Source organism: Jaculus jaculus, chromosome 13, assembly GCF_020740685.1.
Source record: "Jaculus jaculus isolate mJacJac1 chromosome 13, mJacJac1.mat.Y.cur, whole genome shotgun sequence".
Classification (NCBI taxonomy): domain Eukaryota; kingdom Metazoa; phylum Chordata; class Mammalia; order Rodentia; family Dipodidae; genus Jaculus; species Jaculus jaculus.
This window is the reverse complement of record NC_059114.1, coordinates 71,941,616-71,959,544: the sequence shown is the minus strand read 5'-3', so window position 1 is coordinate 71,959,544 and position 17,929 is coordinate 71,941,616. Positions and strand designations below refer to the sequence as shown.

The 17,929-nt window shown below is 38.4% G+C and overlaps 1 pseudogene; it reads right to left on the bottom strand.

Moving 5' to 3' along the window:
* LOC123454072 overlaps positions 1-15,248 on the bottom strand; it is a 52,082-nt pseudogene extending 36,834 nt beyond the window's left edge.
* Between the last annotated feature and the right edge of the window lie 2,681 nt (positions 15,249-17,929).

Genomic DNA, 17,929 nt, shown 5'->3' with positions numbered 1-17,929 from the left:
AAGGAAAGTCCAAACCTCTCCCTAGAATTTAGAAAGAAAAAAAAAAAAAAGGCTTTTTCTTAACTTCTGTGCCTTGCAGAGCCAGGGGCCTGCAAGTAGGGAATCTCAAGATCCTGGCCCCGCATGATGATGAATGAATGCCAAGTTGCTATAAATAGATGGGGATTTCTTGTAAGAAATGTGTAACTGTTTTGCATTTCCTTTCTTTCTATGCTTCTATGGAACTACTAGCAGTTAATAACCTCAAGATTCATATTGAAATTTAGTAGTACTCGATACTAAATTTGTAAGAAAAAATTTCTAATAATGTTTAAATTTGCTTTCATATTTTTAAAAATGTGTTTCAGGAATGTTATAAGAAACAAAGTTCCAAAACCTATATGTTTATTCTGGGTAGATAGTATAAATCAAATCTTGTCTACTCTTTCAAAAAAATTTATTTCAAGAGGCCTTTTGAGGAAAAATATGGTCATATTAAAAGTGTTATAGTAAGAACATTAAAAGTTTTTGTTGATAGTTATGAGATGAACTGACTAAAGAAAATAAACTGGAGAGGAAACTTTAAATGTTGAATGTTAAGTGTTTGATGAAAAAGGTTGTTACAGAGTGGTTACACAGGTTGTAAAGTAAAAGTATGTAGATGAAGGTATAAGTAAATTATGTAGATGAAGATGTGAGTAAGCTTAAACAGAAGGTTAAAGACAAAGTACTTAATCAGATCACAGACTTCTTGACATATAGAATGACTATTAGCCTAGGGTTTTCATCAGACTAAAAAAAGTATGGCCCTGTGATAGCAGGTTTCTATGGTATTCAGGTTGTAACCTTAACTTTAACTCATTGATGTTAATCTGGTCATAATAATGGTTATGAAAGACTGAATTTAGAGTACCCAGCCAAGTTAACTAGGTTCCTCTATTTGTCAACCTTTTAACTAAATCTGAAGGTTAAAATTGACACATGCATATTTAATTCTCTCCTAAGATTATATCTAAAACGCTGCCTCAAAAAAAATCTCACAGGAATTATTTACTCTTTTTTCCCCTTATTTTTAAGGTAAATAGACCGCATTTGAAAAATTAAGCAGTATTTTCCTGTCACATACTTGAAAACGATTTACTTCATGATGAGCAGTAAAAATTCTAAGCAAAGTTTTGTTGTAATTTACGATGTAATTCCTCAATTCCTCCAACAATCAGTCTTAATACTTTAGTTTTAACTTGTCATTACTGAACAAATTTACCAAATTAGTACAGGCAGAATTATAGAGTTGGTTAAGTTTCAAATACTTATAGAGTGTGCCATAAAATGTTGTGTATGTTTAGAATTCAATATAGTTCTGTAAAACTGATTTGGAAGAGATTAAAAATATTTCTTTTTGGCTCAGTAGTTAAAGGTGCTTATTTGCAAAGCCAAATGCACATAGTGGAACATACATTTGGAAATTGCTTTGGAAATCATTTGCAGTGGCAAGTGGCCCTGGCATGCTCAGTCCCCTCTTTTTAATGAGACCTGTCTCCTTTTTTCAGTAGATCATGTCAGTTTAACCTAGTTCCTCTATTTTTTGGGTATGTTAAGTATAGCTAAATTAATTTCAAAAACTGACTAATAAATTAGATGGATATCTTACTTAGCTTTTAAAAGTGCTAAACCTTCTCTCTCTCTTTTTCTCTCTCTCTCTCCATATATATATATGTATCTCAATTCTGATAAGCTTTAAAATTATAAAATTTTTCATGTTCTCATTTTAAGCCAAAAATGCTCCTATATGATATAGAGTTCTTTTTTATTTTAAATTCTGTAAGCAGATCTTTTGTTCATAATTTACTCTGTAGCCTCATATGCCTTAAGTGTGTAAATGCTACTTTTTGTTAATATCAGACTTTCCCAGATTTCAGAATATTGTAATTTGGTTTATGCAAAGTCCATGATGTTTGACTACCAATAAACATGCATCATCATGCCTGCATAAAGTTCTGTAATTTTAAGATGGTTCTTGTCTTGTTCATACTGGTTTTACTAGATGATTATCACTGAGGTTATAGTCTAAGTCTTATAAAAAGTGAGTTATTGTGACTTTGTTCTTAGAAAAATGTAAAAGCTCCCATGTCTTAGAAAAATCTATTGTATATAAACAATATAGTTTGTCTAAGCTTCATGTAACAATCATAAATATTTCTTTAGTTAAACCTTAAAATTGTTCAATGGTAAAAGGTACTTATTTAAGAAATAACTTTGTGTCTGTCTGTCATATTGTCTCTAATATATGTTAATATTGGGCTTGCTTAACTCAACAATGACCAAGTTTTATTTTATTCTTGAGCTATGTATAATCAGTCTCAATCAAGGTTTCACTTAATTAATTGTCTCATTTCTGGTATCTTAAGTTTATTGCTTATAGAGATATTGATACTTAAAACATGTATTATGCCCTTAAAATAATCTTAAATTTCTGTTCTACTTATACTTTAGGGGGTAATTGGTACTTGGATTGGTATGCAGATTCGCCAAAGTTGTTTTCAAACACAGATGCTAAGTTTTTGTACTGTGTTGTCTTTTCCTAACATACAACTTCTAAATTAAATCAATTGCCTTAAAGTTATTGATAAAATAATTGATAAAATATTATTTTCTGGGTTACTGAAATGTTCTGCCTATACTTATAACTGACAGATACTTAAAAGGTAGAATATGTATGCTTTCTATGTCCCAGATATACCTTACACTGTCAGCTGACAACTACACTTAAATATTAATCAGAATGATTTTAACCCTTTGTGTCATTCTCTAACCAGATCTGCTTTGCTAACCAGATATGTTCTGTACCCTTTTTAACTAACCTGTTTTGCTAATCAGATATGAACAGTCTCACTGCATGATTAATAATGATATGTAAAGCCAAAATCAATTGAAAACATTGGAGTTAAAAGGCTAACCAATATTTTGGTTCCTGCTCCTGGGTCAAAAGGCCACAGGAGATGATGGGACAGTGGAACTTCTAGCCTTTGGTAAGTTACCTGTTTTCTTGATCAGAGAGGATGTGGAGACACAGAAACAAATTCCAAGTTGGTGTATCTGCAACAGGAGTGCCACATTGGAGGAAAATCAGTCCTCCAGGCTTCCCAAAACAGGGAGGGCCACTTGGTCAGCATGGCCTTGACTTATCCTAGCAGATGGCAATGCTGAGAGTCTTAGAACTTCTCACAGGTCCCTAAAAGTTTTGCCTACATTCCCATTATTGACCTCCAAAATACACAGTTAATTCTGGCAGCCTACATGGTCTTAATCACCCAGTAAGAAAAATATAACTACAATATAAACAATAATATGGACTAAAAGGCTCTCCTGTCTGATGCTGGCTTACTGTATTAGACTCTAACATTAACTCAAGTCTTCTGCCTCTGTCTGTCCCTGATTAACTTCACCTGCCCTGACCCCAGCTCCTCCCACTTGCCTTAGCCAGAATCAGAGCTATTCCTCAGGGCCTTTCCTTCCTTAGCCCTTACTCTATCTCATCCAGATATAAGTACACTGCCACCCCAACAGACACTCTTCCTACTCTTCCCCTGATCCCCAAATGCCCCTCTGCCTCCTCTTGCCCCAAGCCCTCTATCTCTCACCTCTAAATGCTCATCTCCCTTTACAGCTGGCATTTTGACAAGAGTAACAAGCTCCTTCATTCTCCCTTCTGTCTTCTCACGGGGTGTACAGAACCCATCTCCCCCACCTTCTCTATAACAGGTGTCTGCCAGTGACTGCCCTGAAGCCAGCTCAGGTACGAGAGAAGTCTCTGCTTCACTCAGGACCAAAAGCATGCTTCACTGGCGATATTGATCTCACCACTCTGGCACCCCTAGCCACCATGAAACTGCCTCCTCATCACCTGCCCTGAAGAAAGACCCATAGACTGCATTATCCAGCCTCTCCTATAGGAACTCATTACCCTTATGGTCAACATAAAAAATTAACCTTCATCTCTTATCATGAACAAAAGGTTAGAATGTTAGGTCAGGATAAAATGGAGTCACAGCAGAATGGAGACAGAGACATAAGGAAGTGGGTCATCCACATTCCTCAGGGAACTGCCCGGCCATTATCCCTTCCTTGCCTAATAATGCCCCTGGTCTAGGTTTCCTGCCCCCTTATCTCTCAGGTCACCTGCTCACTGTTCTGGTCTCACACCCTAGCTATTTCCCTTCCTCGCCTTCCCCCACTGAAGAACTCTATATAGCCATCTGTCTGTAATCTCAAAAGTTGACTGTCCTCTGCTCTTGAGAGTCAGTCCTGGCAGCTTGTGTTTTTCCCCAAATAAAAGCATCCATCCTTGCCTCAGAGTGGTCTCTGCAGTCTTGGTCACTCCTGAACCTTGCAGAAACCAGATCTGCATTATTTTTAAGAACTATCCTACCTTCCTTTCAAAACTTATAACTTCATTTGCAATAAGGGTAAGTATTTTTAATAATTTTTTAAATAAATAATGATTGATACATAGTAGGAGTTCAATCAAGTTATTTAGACTTTCAGTGAATTTCAAAGGGTCTGTATGGAGCATATTTTTCCTAGCAAGTTAGGCAAACTGCTTTCTATCTTTTTATTTATTTTAGAGAGAGATGGGTGGGGAGCAATAATGAGAGTGGGTGTACCAGGGCCTCCAGCTGCTGCAAGTGAACTCCAAACACACGTGGCACTTTATCTGGCTTATGTGGGTCCTGGGGAATCAAACCTGCATCCTTTGGCTTCACAGGCAAGCTCCTTAACTGCTAAGCCATCTGTCCAGCCCTCACACTGCTTTTGTTTTTTTTATTTAATAGTGATAGAATTGTGCTATGTTACCCAGGTTGGTCTTAAACATGAAATCCTCCTGCCTCAGCCTCCAGATTGCTAGGATTAAAGATGTGCACTATCATGGCCAGATTTTATCTAATTTAAGAAAGAAGCTAATGACTGAAATTGGCTCTGCCTATCTTTAGTCCATCTACTGGTCCTTAGGTTTCCTGAGATCACATATAGCATGCAACTGTTAATCAGTATAAATGCTTGTTTGATAAATATTTTGGAGTCATTATACCATTATGAAATTAGGCAATGCTAAAAATGTTGAGAATGTGAGCTATGTAATAAAGATATAATATTAAAGAACTTGTAAATACTTACAGAGCTAAACTATTTCAGGCAGAGAAAATGGGATTTCCTTCTGTCCCCAAATACTTTGTTTTCTACTGGGCTCTGCTACTGATAGTGAGGCAAAGGACACCTATAGTTACTGACCCCCAGTATGCAACCTTCTTCATGAGCAGAATAACCATGCCTTATTTGAGGTGAAATAATCTAACATTTATTTTATATATCTGATGACAGCCACATTGCATAAACATTCCCCAGTGCTCTTTTTCCCTTGAAATGATAACTCCTGAATGATGATACAAATAGACTAGTCAATGGGATTAATGCCCCTTAGCATGAGAGCTGATGTACATGGATGGCTTTCAAAGGTCCTGTGGATATGACAAAGTATTGGATATGTATGTATTTTATTTATTTTTTTAATTTTTATTTTATTTATTTTTTTAGCTAATAGAGATATGGAGAGAGAGAAAGATACATATAGAGAGAAAATGGGTGAGCCAGGGCCTCTAGTCACTGAAAACAAACTCCAGACACTTGCGCTACCTTGTGCTACTTGTGCGGGCTTTAGGTGGGTACTGGATAATTGAACCTGGATCCTTAACTGCAAAGGTCCTTAATCTGCCTTAACTGCAAAGCCATCTCTCCAGCCCACATTTCATTTTTTAAGTAAAAGGCTTTATGGCTTCTAAAGATACCCAAGTGAGTTCATGACTTGAAACACATTAAACAGTACCACTAACACACTAATACAATGCGAAGTAAACTAGTGAATTATGATTTACTAATCTATTATTCCTTTATTGGATGGAGACTGTGACTTCTAAATGGTTTTCACCTCCCATGGCTCACATTCCTGGTACAACCCGAGATAGGAGACATGTCCAGGCTTGCAAATTAGTTACAAAGTTTAATCAATCAAATGATCTCTTTTGGTTTAGTTTCCTTTGGGGTAATTGACAATCAAACTGCTGATTTGAAAGGCAGAAGTTTGATACGCTTGTCTAGAAGTGTGCTCTTCATTGCCAAACTGTGATAAGAAACTGTTGTGATCAGTCTGTGCCCTGCTCTGATTGGCTCTGCATGGTGTGAAAAGTGAGTTTTCAGACTACAATTGCTCTGGGGTGACTCCATTTTAAATCACAATTTGGCTCTATTTCTTGGGTGATTCCATTTTACAGGAGCATTTGGTTCCATTTTGGCATTAAGTACAGAGGCAGAATGAGTCACCAACTCACCAATGGATTGCCTGTCCAGCATCACCCATGAGACTCAGACTGACAAATAGCTTATTCCTCAAAGTCAAAGGTACCAACCTACAAACTTATTGAAGTAAATTGGGAATATGTGAGCACATACCCCTATTAAATCCATGTCAGCAAAACTAGTTTAGAATGGCTGGAGAGATTGCCAGTGATACATAGGACCCAGGTTCAATTCCCCAGTACCCACATAAGCCAGATGACATGGAGGTGCATGTGTCTGGTGTTCGTTTGCAGTGGCTGAAGACCCTGGCATGCCCATTCTCTCTCTATTTGCCTTTTTCTATAAAACAAAATAATAATAAAATAAAAATATAAATAAATAAAATAATAACAATAATAATAAATAAAAATAAAAATAAACTTTAAAAAAAGGATTAGAGGGCTGGAGAGATGGCTTAGCGGTTAAGCGCTTGCCCGTGAAGCCTAAGGACCCCGGTTTGAGGCTCGATTCCCCAGGACCCACGTTAGCCAGATGCACAAGGGGGCACACACATCTGGAGTTCGTTAGCAGTGGCTGGAAGCCCTGGTGTGCCCATTCTCTCTCTCTCTCTCTGTCTCTTTCTCTCTCTGTCACATTCAAATAAATAAATAAAAATGAACAACAACAACAACAACAACAACAACAAACAGATTAGACACCTTGTTGAACCCATCAGACCAAGAAAGGGTACAATATCCCCACCTTGCTCTTGTACGGAGGAAGACACTGCTCAGGCAATGGACTTCGCTGATCTCTCACTTGACCAGCTGGCATATCAAGCGATAGAGGGCAAAGAACTCTGGTGTGTCCCTGGGGCTTTATTGTAGCTCAGTCCTCTCTTCTGTCTGTCCATACATCTGTCCAACCAAACCCCATCTTTCACTTCACCTCCAAAGGTCCCCATTGTCCTGCACCTCACATTTGCAGCCTTATTCAAACGTGAGGCCCAGCTCAACTCCGCAGCACAGCAGGGCCCGCGGCCTGGCTCTGGACCTCCAGAGGTTCTCCAGGTGCACGTGCCTGTGACTCCAGAACCTGGGAGGCTGAAGGAAGAGGAGGAGCATGAGTTTGGAGCCCATCTGGGCTACATGGTATGATGCTGTCCCTAAGTAAGTAACAAATAGTTCTCATTATTGAAGAATCCCAACACTACAGTGAAGCTCTGCATCTATATCAATTCTGCGCCTCTTTGGACCCCGTTGAACTCTGCTGCAGCCTTTTTATGGGGGAAATTTATTTATTGATTTATTATGTCCTATGATCTTTTTTAAACTTTTTGTTGGCAACTTCCATAAAATATAGATAGTATACTATGACCATAATCCCTCTTCCCACACCCCTTTACCCCCTCTCAAATCGCTCCTCCACTGAATCCCCTCTTTCCAACTAATATCTCTTCTATTTTGATGTCATCATTTTTTGATCCTATTATGCAGGTCTTTTGCAGGTAGTATCAGCCACTGTAAGATCATGAATATCAAGGCCACATTGTGTATGGAAGATTGAATTGTTAGCAGTCCTCCCCTTCCTTTGGCTTTTACATTCTTCCCACCACCCCTTCTACAATGGACCCTGAGCCTTGGAGGGTGTGATAGGGGTGTCTCAGTGCCGAACTCTCCACAGTCACTTCTTAGCATGTTGGCCAGTTTTGAGCCACCCCAGTACTCACTACCATCTGAAGAGAGAAGCTTTTCTAACCAAGAGTGAGAGTAGCATTAATATTTGGACATACACTTAAGTGTGTGGTGGGCAGTTTGGTAAGTATAATATATGCATTTAGCCGGCAACAGTAGTAGTTTCCCGCCTCGGGTTTATGACCTGCTAGGCCATAGGGTTTTGACTAGGTTTTCCCATGAGTGGGCCTCAAATACAATTAGAGAGCAATCTGTTTCCCTCAAACAGACATACTACCATTGCACCAGTTGGTCCATTTGGCCTGGCTGGCCAGCTCTAAAGCTGCTGGTTAAGACCATTCACTTTTCCTCTCACAAAGGCTGCACATGCTGCATAGCTCTTTCCAGTATCCCCAGTGCTGGGATTAAAGGTGTGCCCCCACCCCCCATGCCACCTGGCACAAGTTTTTTTTTATATATATAAACATTTATTCTTGTGGTGTATGCATTTGATGCATGTGTGGGTATATGTTCATGCATATGAGCATGGGTGTGGGTGTTTGCACAGTGTGCATGGGGAAATCAGAGGACAACATGGTGTGGCTGGTCCTCACCTTCTGTTGTGTCTGAGGCAGTTTTTTGATTGTTTACGATTGCATCTGCCAGGCTGGATATCCAGGAGGGAACTTCAAGGTGGTCCTCCTGTCCCTGCCTCCCTTCTCACCATAGGTACACTGGGATTACAGGTACCAGTGCTGCAGCGTCCAGTTTTACGCAACTGCTGGGAATCTGATCTCAGCTACTACTCACACTTGTGTGGCAGCTGCTTTTCCATTGAGCCATCTCCCCATGTCATTGTGCAAACATTTCTGTGCTACCAAAATAAATGTGCAATGACTGATTTGACATAAATAATCCCTTCTCTTTATCTAATTCTGATATGCCATATAAGAAAATGGGCAAAGTAAGTAATGTGAATGAGTAAGGAAGAATTATCTTCATAGCCAGTGACACAAAATATTGTAGCAAAGGAGTTTGGATTTGGTTATGTATGGACTGATCTTTCCTTTGAAAAACACATCAAATTAATAAAACTTAAATTAGAATACTGGAGTCTGTCTAGATATTAGACCTTTGTCAGAGGTATAGATGGTGAAGATTTTCATAAGTTCTATATTTTCTAGAAGTTGTCTATTGACTTTGTTGATACTTTGCTTGTCTGTACAGTAGCTTTTCAGTTTCTTGAGGTCCCAGTGGTTGAAGGTTGATCTAATTTCCTGTGCTACTGGGGTCTTACTCAGGAAGTCTTTCCCTATACCTATATCATGGAGTGTTCTCCCTATTTTTTCTTCTAGACTTTTTAGTTTCAGGTCTTAATTGGGGTCCTTATTCCATTTGGAGTTGACTTTTATGCAGGGTGACAAAGTGGGTCTAATTTCTTTCTCCTATATGTGGTTATTCAATTTCTCCAGCACCATTTGTTGAAAGATGCTGTCTTTTTTTTTAGGGCTCCTCTTTGTCAAAGATGAAGTAGCTGTAGTTGCTTGGATTATTCCATTCCATTGATCTGCCTACCTGTTTTTTGTGTCAGTACCATGCTGTTTTAGTTACTACTGCTTTGTAGCATATCTTTAAATCAGTGATACTTCTACAGGCATTTATTTTGCTGAGAATATTTTTGGTTATCTGAGGTCTTCTGTTCTTTCGTATGAATTTTGAGACTATTTTTTCTATCTATGTGAAGAACGTTGGTGGAAGTTTTATTGGCATTGCATTGAATCTGTATAATGCTTTTGGTAGGATGGCCATTTTCACAATAAAATTCTTCCAGTTCATGAGCATGAGCGGTTTTACATGATTTTTTTTTTGTTTCCCTCAATTTGATTCTTCATTTTTTTATGTTTTCATTGTATAGATCTTTCATTTCCTTGATTAGTGATATTCCAAGGTATTTAATTACTTCATGGCTATTAAAAATGGCACTGCATCACTTATCCCTTTCATCATGTGTTCATCCTTGGCATTCAGGAAAGTTAATGGCTTTTGTGTGTTTATTTTGTATCTTAACACTTTACTGAAAGAATTCATCACCCTTAGAAGTTTTTTGGTGAAGTCTTTTGAGTCACTTACATGTAGAATCATAGTTTGAGTTCTTCCTTGCCAGTTTGTTTCCCTTTTATTTGTTTCTCTTGTCTTATTGCTTGAACCAAGACTTCAAGAACTGTGTTGAAAAGCAATGGTGAGAGCAGAACTTACTGGAAGTGCTTTGAGTTTTTCCCCATTTAATATGATCTAGGCCTTGGTTGAATTATAAAAAACTTTTATTATGATGAGATATGTTCCCTCTATCCCCATTCTTTCCAGTGTTTTAATTAAGAAGGGATTTTATATTTTGTCAAAGATCTTTTCTGCATCTATTTAAATGATTATGTGATTCTTGTGTTTAAGTTTATTTATGTGGTGAATTACATCATTTATCAGTTTCTATATGCTGAAGCATTTCTGCGTTCCTGGGATGAAACCTAGTTCTTAATCAAGGTAGATGACACTTTTTCACTTTTTTTTTTTTTTTTGGTCTTTTGAGGTAGGGTTTCATTTTAGCCCAGGCTGACTTGGAGTTCATTCTGTAGTCTCAGGGTGGCCTCGAACTCAGGACACTTCTCCTACCTCTGCCTCCTGAGTGCTGCGTTTAAAGGCGTGTGCCACTACACCTGACTAGAGATGGATGGCACTTTTGATGTTGAATTTGGTTTGTGAGAATGTTAAGAATTTTGTGTCTAATTTCATTAGGGATATTGCTCTATAATTTTCTGTTTTTTTTTTTTTTTTTTTTTTTTTAAATTTAATTTATTAGTTTTCTTTTCAGTAAATACAGGCAGTTTGGTACCATTATTTAGGCTCATCTGTGATCTACCCCCTCCCATTAGACCCTCCTTATTATTGAAAATGGGTCGTGCATTGTGGAGTTAGCCCCCAGTTATTGGTATGATAAATGTCTCTGAAAATCATGACCCAACATGTAACTCTGACATTCTTTCCGCCCCCTCTTCCGCAAGATTTCCCTGAGCCATGTTGGGTTCATTTTTGGTCTGCTTCAGTGCTGAGGTGTTGGGGGCCTCTGAGGCTCTGGCTCTCTGATTTGGTAGGAGTTGATTTTTCTCTGCATTGATCTCCTTCCCCTTTGTGCTGGTATCCAGTTCACAGGAAAACATCACCCTTGCTTATTTCGCCAGTTGTCCTTAGTTTCAGTTGGGCCCCTTCTGAGGTATGTTGGGGCAGCTCTCTTCTTAGGATCTGCATCTATCTGGAAAAGAGAAGCAGATTCTCCAACGGAGAGTAAGTTAGCACCCAGAAAATTGAGATAACACTTACTTTTTTATAGACAGTTTGATAGGTGTAGGCCCTCTTATACCCCGTGATTGATGGTAGCTTGATATTGTAGAGTGGGCTTGTGTTTGGGTATGGTTCTGACTTGTTTCCCAGCTCCAGCTAAGGGTCTAGTACCACTGAGTGGATCAGTTAGCCAAATCAAGAGCAATTGATTCCTCACCATGGCTGTGTACCACTATTGCACTTGTGTGGGTATCACATCCAGTTAATTGTTGCTACTTAGGTTAAACAATGTGTTGCTTGGACAGATCTTGGTCACTTCCCCCAGTCGCCTATGTAGCGCCTTCTGGTACTAGACACGCTGACTGTCTGGGGACTGACTCTCTCCTGGCTTCCAGCCATGTCATTCCATTTTACGTGCCAGCTGCGTATGGAGTCTTCAGCAATAGGGTCTTACCACTGGCCTTTGGTGGGTCATCAATTACTCTGACAGAAGTCTGTCATTGTTTTGGGAAACCTTGTAGGTTTCTCTGATCAAAAGCTCATTGTGGATTGTAGGCCCAAGCTGGAAGTGGGGGTTACAGGTCAGTGTCCACTAAGAAATTGAGGAAAAAGATAACTAATATACCAGAGTTAGAGAGGAGAGAGATAGAGGAGAGAGGGGGAGAGGGAGGGAAGGAAGATGTAGGAGATTTAGGTCAGTCTTGATCCTACCCTCTCCAGTGTCTTGTGGTTCAGGTGTTTCCTGTAATTTCACCATGCACAACACTCAAATCCAAATGGATCAAAGACCTCAACATAAGACCAGAAACTCGAAAACTACTGGAAGAAAATTTAGGAAGTACTTTCCATGATATAGGAATGGAAAAAGACTTCCTGAATAAAACCCCAGTGGCTCAAGTTCTTAAACAGTCACTCAACCATTGGGATCATATGAAGCTGAAGAGTTTCTTTACAGATAAGCATATAATAAACAAAGCCAATAGAATACCCACAGAGTGGGAGAAAATATTTGCAGGTTATCCAACTGATAGAGGCCTTATCTCTAGAATTTACAAAGAACTCAAAAGTCTAAACAATAAGAAGACAAATACCCCACTCACAAAATGGGGCACAGAGTTAAACAGGCAATTCACAGAGGAAGAGATACAAATGGCAAACACACACCTAAGAAAATGTTCATCATCCCTAATCATCAGAGAAATGCAAATTAAAACAACTATGAGATTCCACCTTACCCCAATAAGGATAGCCAACATCAAAAGGTCAAATGAAAATAAATGCTGGCGAGGATGTGGAGAAGCAGGGACACTCATTCACTGTTGGTGGGAATGCAGGATGGTACAACCACTTTGGAAAGCAATATGGAGACTCCTGAAAAAGCTGACTATAGAAATACCAACAGACCCAGTTATACCATTACTGGGCATGTACCCTAATTTTCTGTTTTTAAATTTATTTATTTGAGAGAGAGAGAAGGAGAAAGTGGAATTACATATTCATCCATTTCTACCAGGTTTTCAAATTTTGTGGAATACAAGTTTTTGAAATGTTCCCTGATTGTTTATCCAGTTTCATTGGTGTCAGTTCTGATGTCTCCATTTTCATTTTGAGTCACTTTGGGTTGAGTCTTCTCCTTTTTCATACACACACACACACACACACACACACACACACACAGACAGAATAGTCATACTGGCACCTTTAGCCACTGCCATGAAACTTCAGACACAGATACAACCGAGTACATCTGGCTTACATGGGAACTGGGGAATTGTACCTGCATCCTTAGGCTTCATAAGCAAGCACCCTAACTGCTAAACCATCTCTCCAGCCCTATAATTTTCTTTCTTTTGTTTTTTTTTTTTTTTTTTTTTTTCGAGGCAGGGTTTCACTCTAGCCCAGGATGCCTTGAATTCACTATGTAGTCTCAGGGCGACCTTAAACTCACAGCAATCCTCCTACCTCTGCCTCTGTGTGCTGGGATCAAAGGCATCAATTACCATGCCCAGCATAATTTTCTATTTTTTTTGTATCTCTGGTTTAGGTATTAGAGTAATCTTGGCTTATTTGAAGTAATTTGGGAGTATTCCTTCTTTTTCAATTGTGGAAAATAATTTGAGAAGCGGTTTTAGTTCTTGAATGAAAGTTTGGTAGAACTCAGCAGTGAATCTGTCTAGGCCTGGAGTAATTATTTATTTTTTTTTTCCCTTAGGAGATTTAAATTACTTTCTCTATTTCATTAGAAGTAATGGGCTTGTTTTAGAAGTTTGTCTGTTCTTTATTTAGTTTTGGAAGGTGACATGAGCCAATGAATTAATCCATTTCTACCAGGTTTTCCATTTTTGTTGAATACACATTTTTGAAATATTCCCTGATGGTTCACTCAGTTTCATTGGTATCAGTTGTGATGCCTCTATTTACATTTTGAGTCATGTTGGGTTGACTCTTCTCCTTTTTCTTTTAATCACTTTAGCCAGTGGTTTTTCAATCTTGTTTATTTTTCAGAGAACCAGCTCTTCATTTCATCAATTTTTAAATTGTCTTCTTTATTTTTTAAAAATTATTTATTTATTTGGTTTTTTGAGGTAGGGTTTCATTCTACCCCAGACTGACTTGGAATTCACTATGTAGTCTCAGGGTGGCCTTGAACTCTCAGTGATCCACCTACCCCTGCCTCCTAAGTGCTGGGATTAAAAGCATGCACCACTACACCCAGCTGTCTTCTTTATTTTTATTTATTTATTTTTTGAATATAAAACTATTTATTGACCACTGTTCACCATTATTTATAATAAAGTAAACAATATACAGCTGGATAACATTCTGATACTACAAAGTTATTATCCTGGGTTCTGCTGAATCAGTGACCCAAATACTGAAAAGACTGAGCCTACATGTGAGGAATGAGTCCGGGTAAAGAAGCATGCAGGTCAGGAACTCATAGTATCAAGTGTTGTGCCAGCAGGCCCTAAACTGTCATTTCTAACCATGATCACATCTCCATGCATTGTCTTCGGAATTCTATGAACTGTGATTTTTTAGTACAGATTTTAGCTTTCAGCACAGGAATGACTTCATAGAGGAACTATACAAGTCTTGTTCATTAACAAACTGGGATTTGTCTAGTTTTCCTGATTGAATGAGGAGTTAGTTGGTTAGTAAAAAAAATTTTCAAATATACTATTGAATTTATGTGAGGGTATAGGTAAGAATTATGATGTGGCTGCCTTTTAAATTTCTGACAACTGTCAATATGTTCAAAACCAATGTATCAAACTTGATCTGTATTAGAAGGTAGTTATTTTTCATACCAGTAATTCAAAACCCAAGACCAGATTATATATATATATGTATATATATATATAAAAACAATGCAAACAATTATTGAGCTTCATCTTCTGGACAGAGTGCCAAGTCAGCCTCTCTTCATAGAAAGCGGTGACGATCTGAGGACATTTCATGTTCGCCTCCTTCGCCAGCACCAAGTCGGCCTCATGGGAGTCCTTCCATTTCATGAGAAACATCAATTCCCCACTGCTGTCTGTGGCACCAATTATTCGTTCAGGATCAAGACCTCTGGCAAAGCCTCTGGGTTTGTCAGCAGCATCTCTTTTCTTCTTTGATTTGCTATCATCAGATTCTCTGTCGGATAAAGATTTTCTTTTTGTACCATCTTTTTCTTTACCAGCCTTTTGAGAATTAAGAAATGCTTCAATTAACTCTGGACAATCTAAATTTTCTTCAGGTTCCCAAGTATTGCTAGCATCTGTAAATCCCTTCCACTTTAGGAAATACTCCTCCTTCCCGTTCACTACACGTTGATCCAGTACTTTCTCTAGCCGCAAATTCTTCAGGCTCTGCCTCTTCAACTTTTTTACTCTTTCCATTCTGTTTCTTTCCCACCTTTTACAAAGTAGTTTTATTGGAGGCCATTTTTTTTTTTTAAATTGCAGACTGGAAGAGTTCACCGCGTCTGATGCTCCTGGCCGAGGGTCCTGCAGCGTCTCCAGACTGTGCGCCTGGGCTCTAGTCTCATCCTAGGGGAGGGGTGATGGGGGGGGACCAGCGCCTCCCCGCTCTACCTCCCGTCCGCAGCGTGGCCCCCCGAGGGGGGGGGGAGGGGCGAGGCCTTTATTTTCAATTCATTGATTTCTGCTTTGATTTTGATAATTTATTTCCATCTGGTACTCTTGGGCTTGGAATGTCCTTGTCTTTGCAACATCTTCAAATGGTTGTTGAAGTTGTTTATTTGGCATCTCTCTGTTTTTGTAGTACAGCCATTTAATGCTTGAAACTTCCCTCCTGTAATTGTCTTCATTGTGTCCCATAAGTTTTGGTATGTTGTGTTTTTATGGTCATTTAGTTTGATAAATTTATGGATTTCCTTTCTGACTTCTTCCACATCCCCTTCATTGCTAATAGTAAACTGTTCCGACTCCAGGAGTCGGTGTTTTTTTTTTTGTTTTTTTTTTTGCTTCTCTTATTGAATTCTAGTTTTAATGCACTGTGGCCAGATATAATGCAGGGAATTATGTCATTTTTTTCTCAACTTAGGGAGACATGCTTTGCACCTTAATGTATTGTCTATTTTGAAGAAAGTTCCATGAGCTTTGAAAAGAATGTGTAGTCAGCAGAATTAGGTTAGAATACTCTATAGATGTATAAGTCCATTTGATCTATGGTGTTGTTTAGCTCCATTGTTTCTCTTTTATTTTCTGCTTTGAGGATCTGTCTATTGATGATAGTGGGGCATTAAAGTTTCCTACAATTAATTACTGAATTGGGATTTATATCTGTTATTGTCTAGTAAATTTTTCTTTATTAATTTAGGTGCCCCTGTGTTTGGTGCACATAAGTTATGATTGTAATATCCTCTGGTTGAATTTTTCCTATAATAAGTATGAGGTGGTCTTCTTTATCTCTTTCACTTGCTTTTGGTTTAAAGTCTATTTTGTCCAAATCCTGTATAGACAATCTTTCTTGTTTTTTGTTTTCTGTTTTCATTGAATTAGAATATCTTTTTTTCCATAATTTCACCCTTAGGTAGTGTTTATTTTTAATTATATGGTGGGTTTCTTGCTGACAGCAGATGGATGGATCCAGTTTTAAGGTCCAACCTACTAACATGTGTCTTTTGATTGGAGAGTTCCACCCATTATCATTCAGAGTTATAACTGAGGTGTGAGTTCATCCATGTCATGTTTAAGGTTTGGTGGAGTTTGGTGTTTTCTTGGCGTTCGTATGCTTTTATGACCCTTCTAGTTTTGATTGTTTCTCTTTCTCTCCTCATGTGCATGTTGGTCTCTCTCCTTAGTGTGGAGTGTCCTGTGGATTATTCTCTGTAGGTCTGGCTTGGTGCTCATGTAATCTAATGGCTGGTTTATATCCTGAAATATTTTTCTTTTCCCTTCTATTATGAGGGATAATTTTGCTGGATACAGTAGTTTAGGTTAGCAGCCATGATCTTGTAACTTCTGAAATACTCTGTTGTGCAGGTTCTTTTGTCCTTAAGAGTTTCCACTGGAAAGTCTGAGGTCTTTCTTTCCTTTCTTTTTTTCTCCCCTTTGGTTTATTGAAATAGGGTCTCACTCTAGCTCAGGCTGACCTGGAATTCACTATGTAGTCTCAGGGTGCCCTTGAACTCATAGTGATCCTCCTGCCTCTGCCTCCTGAGTGCTGCAATTAAAGGCTTGTGCCACCATGCCCAGCTCAGTCTGAGGTATTTCTGATGGGCTTACCTCTGTATGTAATGAGCTGTTTTTCCCCTACAGCTTTCGGTATTCTCTCTTTGTTTTCTGTGTTTAGTGTTTGATTATTATGTGATATCTTGCATCTCTTCTCGTCCTGTGCATTTTAGTGTTCTGTGCATTTTATACCTAGACTAGTTTCTTTTTTGTAAGGTTGGAAACTTTTTTCTTCAATAATTTTGTTAAAGATATTATCTATGCCCTTGGACTTTGTTTCTTTATTTTTACTCCTTCCTGTATGCTCTGAATATTTGGTTTTCTTAAGGTGTCCCAAAGTTCCCTCACATTCTGTTTGCACATTTTTGTTTGAAATTAACTATCCTTTTGGAATTCCAGTATAAGTCTTCCGTCCTGTCCCCACGTTCCAAAATTCTGTCTTCCATGTGGTCTACTCTGTAGGTAAGGCTTTCTTGGAAGCCTTCATAGAAGGTTATTGCATTCCTGTTTTCTGTTATGTTTTTCTTCAGCATTTCCATCTCTTGTTTAAATTCCATTTTCATGTCTTGATTTGACCTTTTTATTGTCTCTTGGAGTTCATTCCTGCATTTGGGTATGTATCATTGAGCCCTTTCCATTGGTTCATGAACTCATTTATTTGTTGATTCTCCTCAAATTCCCTTAGCCTTCGGTTGCTCTCTTTTAGATCGTCTTCAATTTCATTAAGCCACCTGTGGAGTACTGTTTCCTGATTCTCTTTGGTTTCCTTCAGCCACTGATTGAATTGTTTTTGCTAATTATCTTCCATTTCTTTCATTCATTCTTTGTGTTCTTTTTGCTGCCTTTCTTCTAATTAATTGAGTCAACCTTTGATTTGTAATTTGAATTTTAATTTTTGCTGTTTTTCATCCATTTGCTTCAACTATTCTT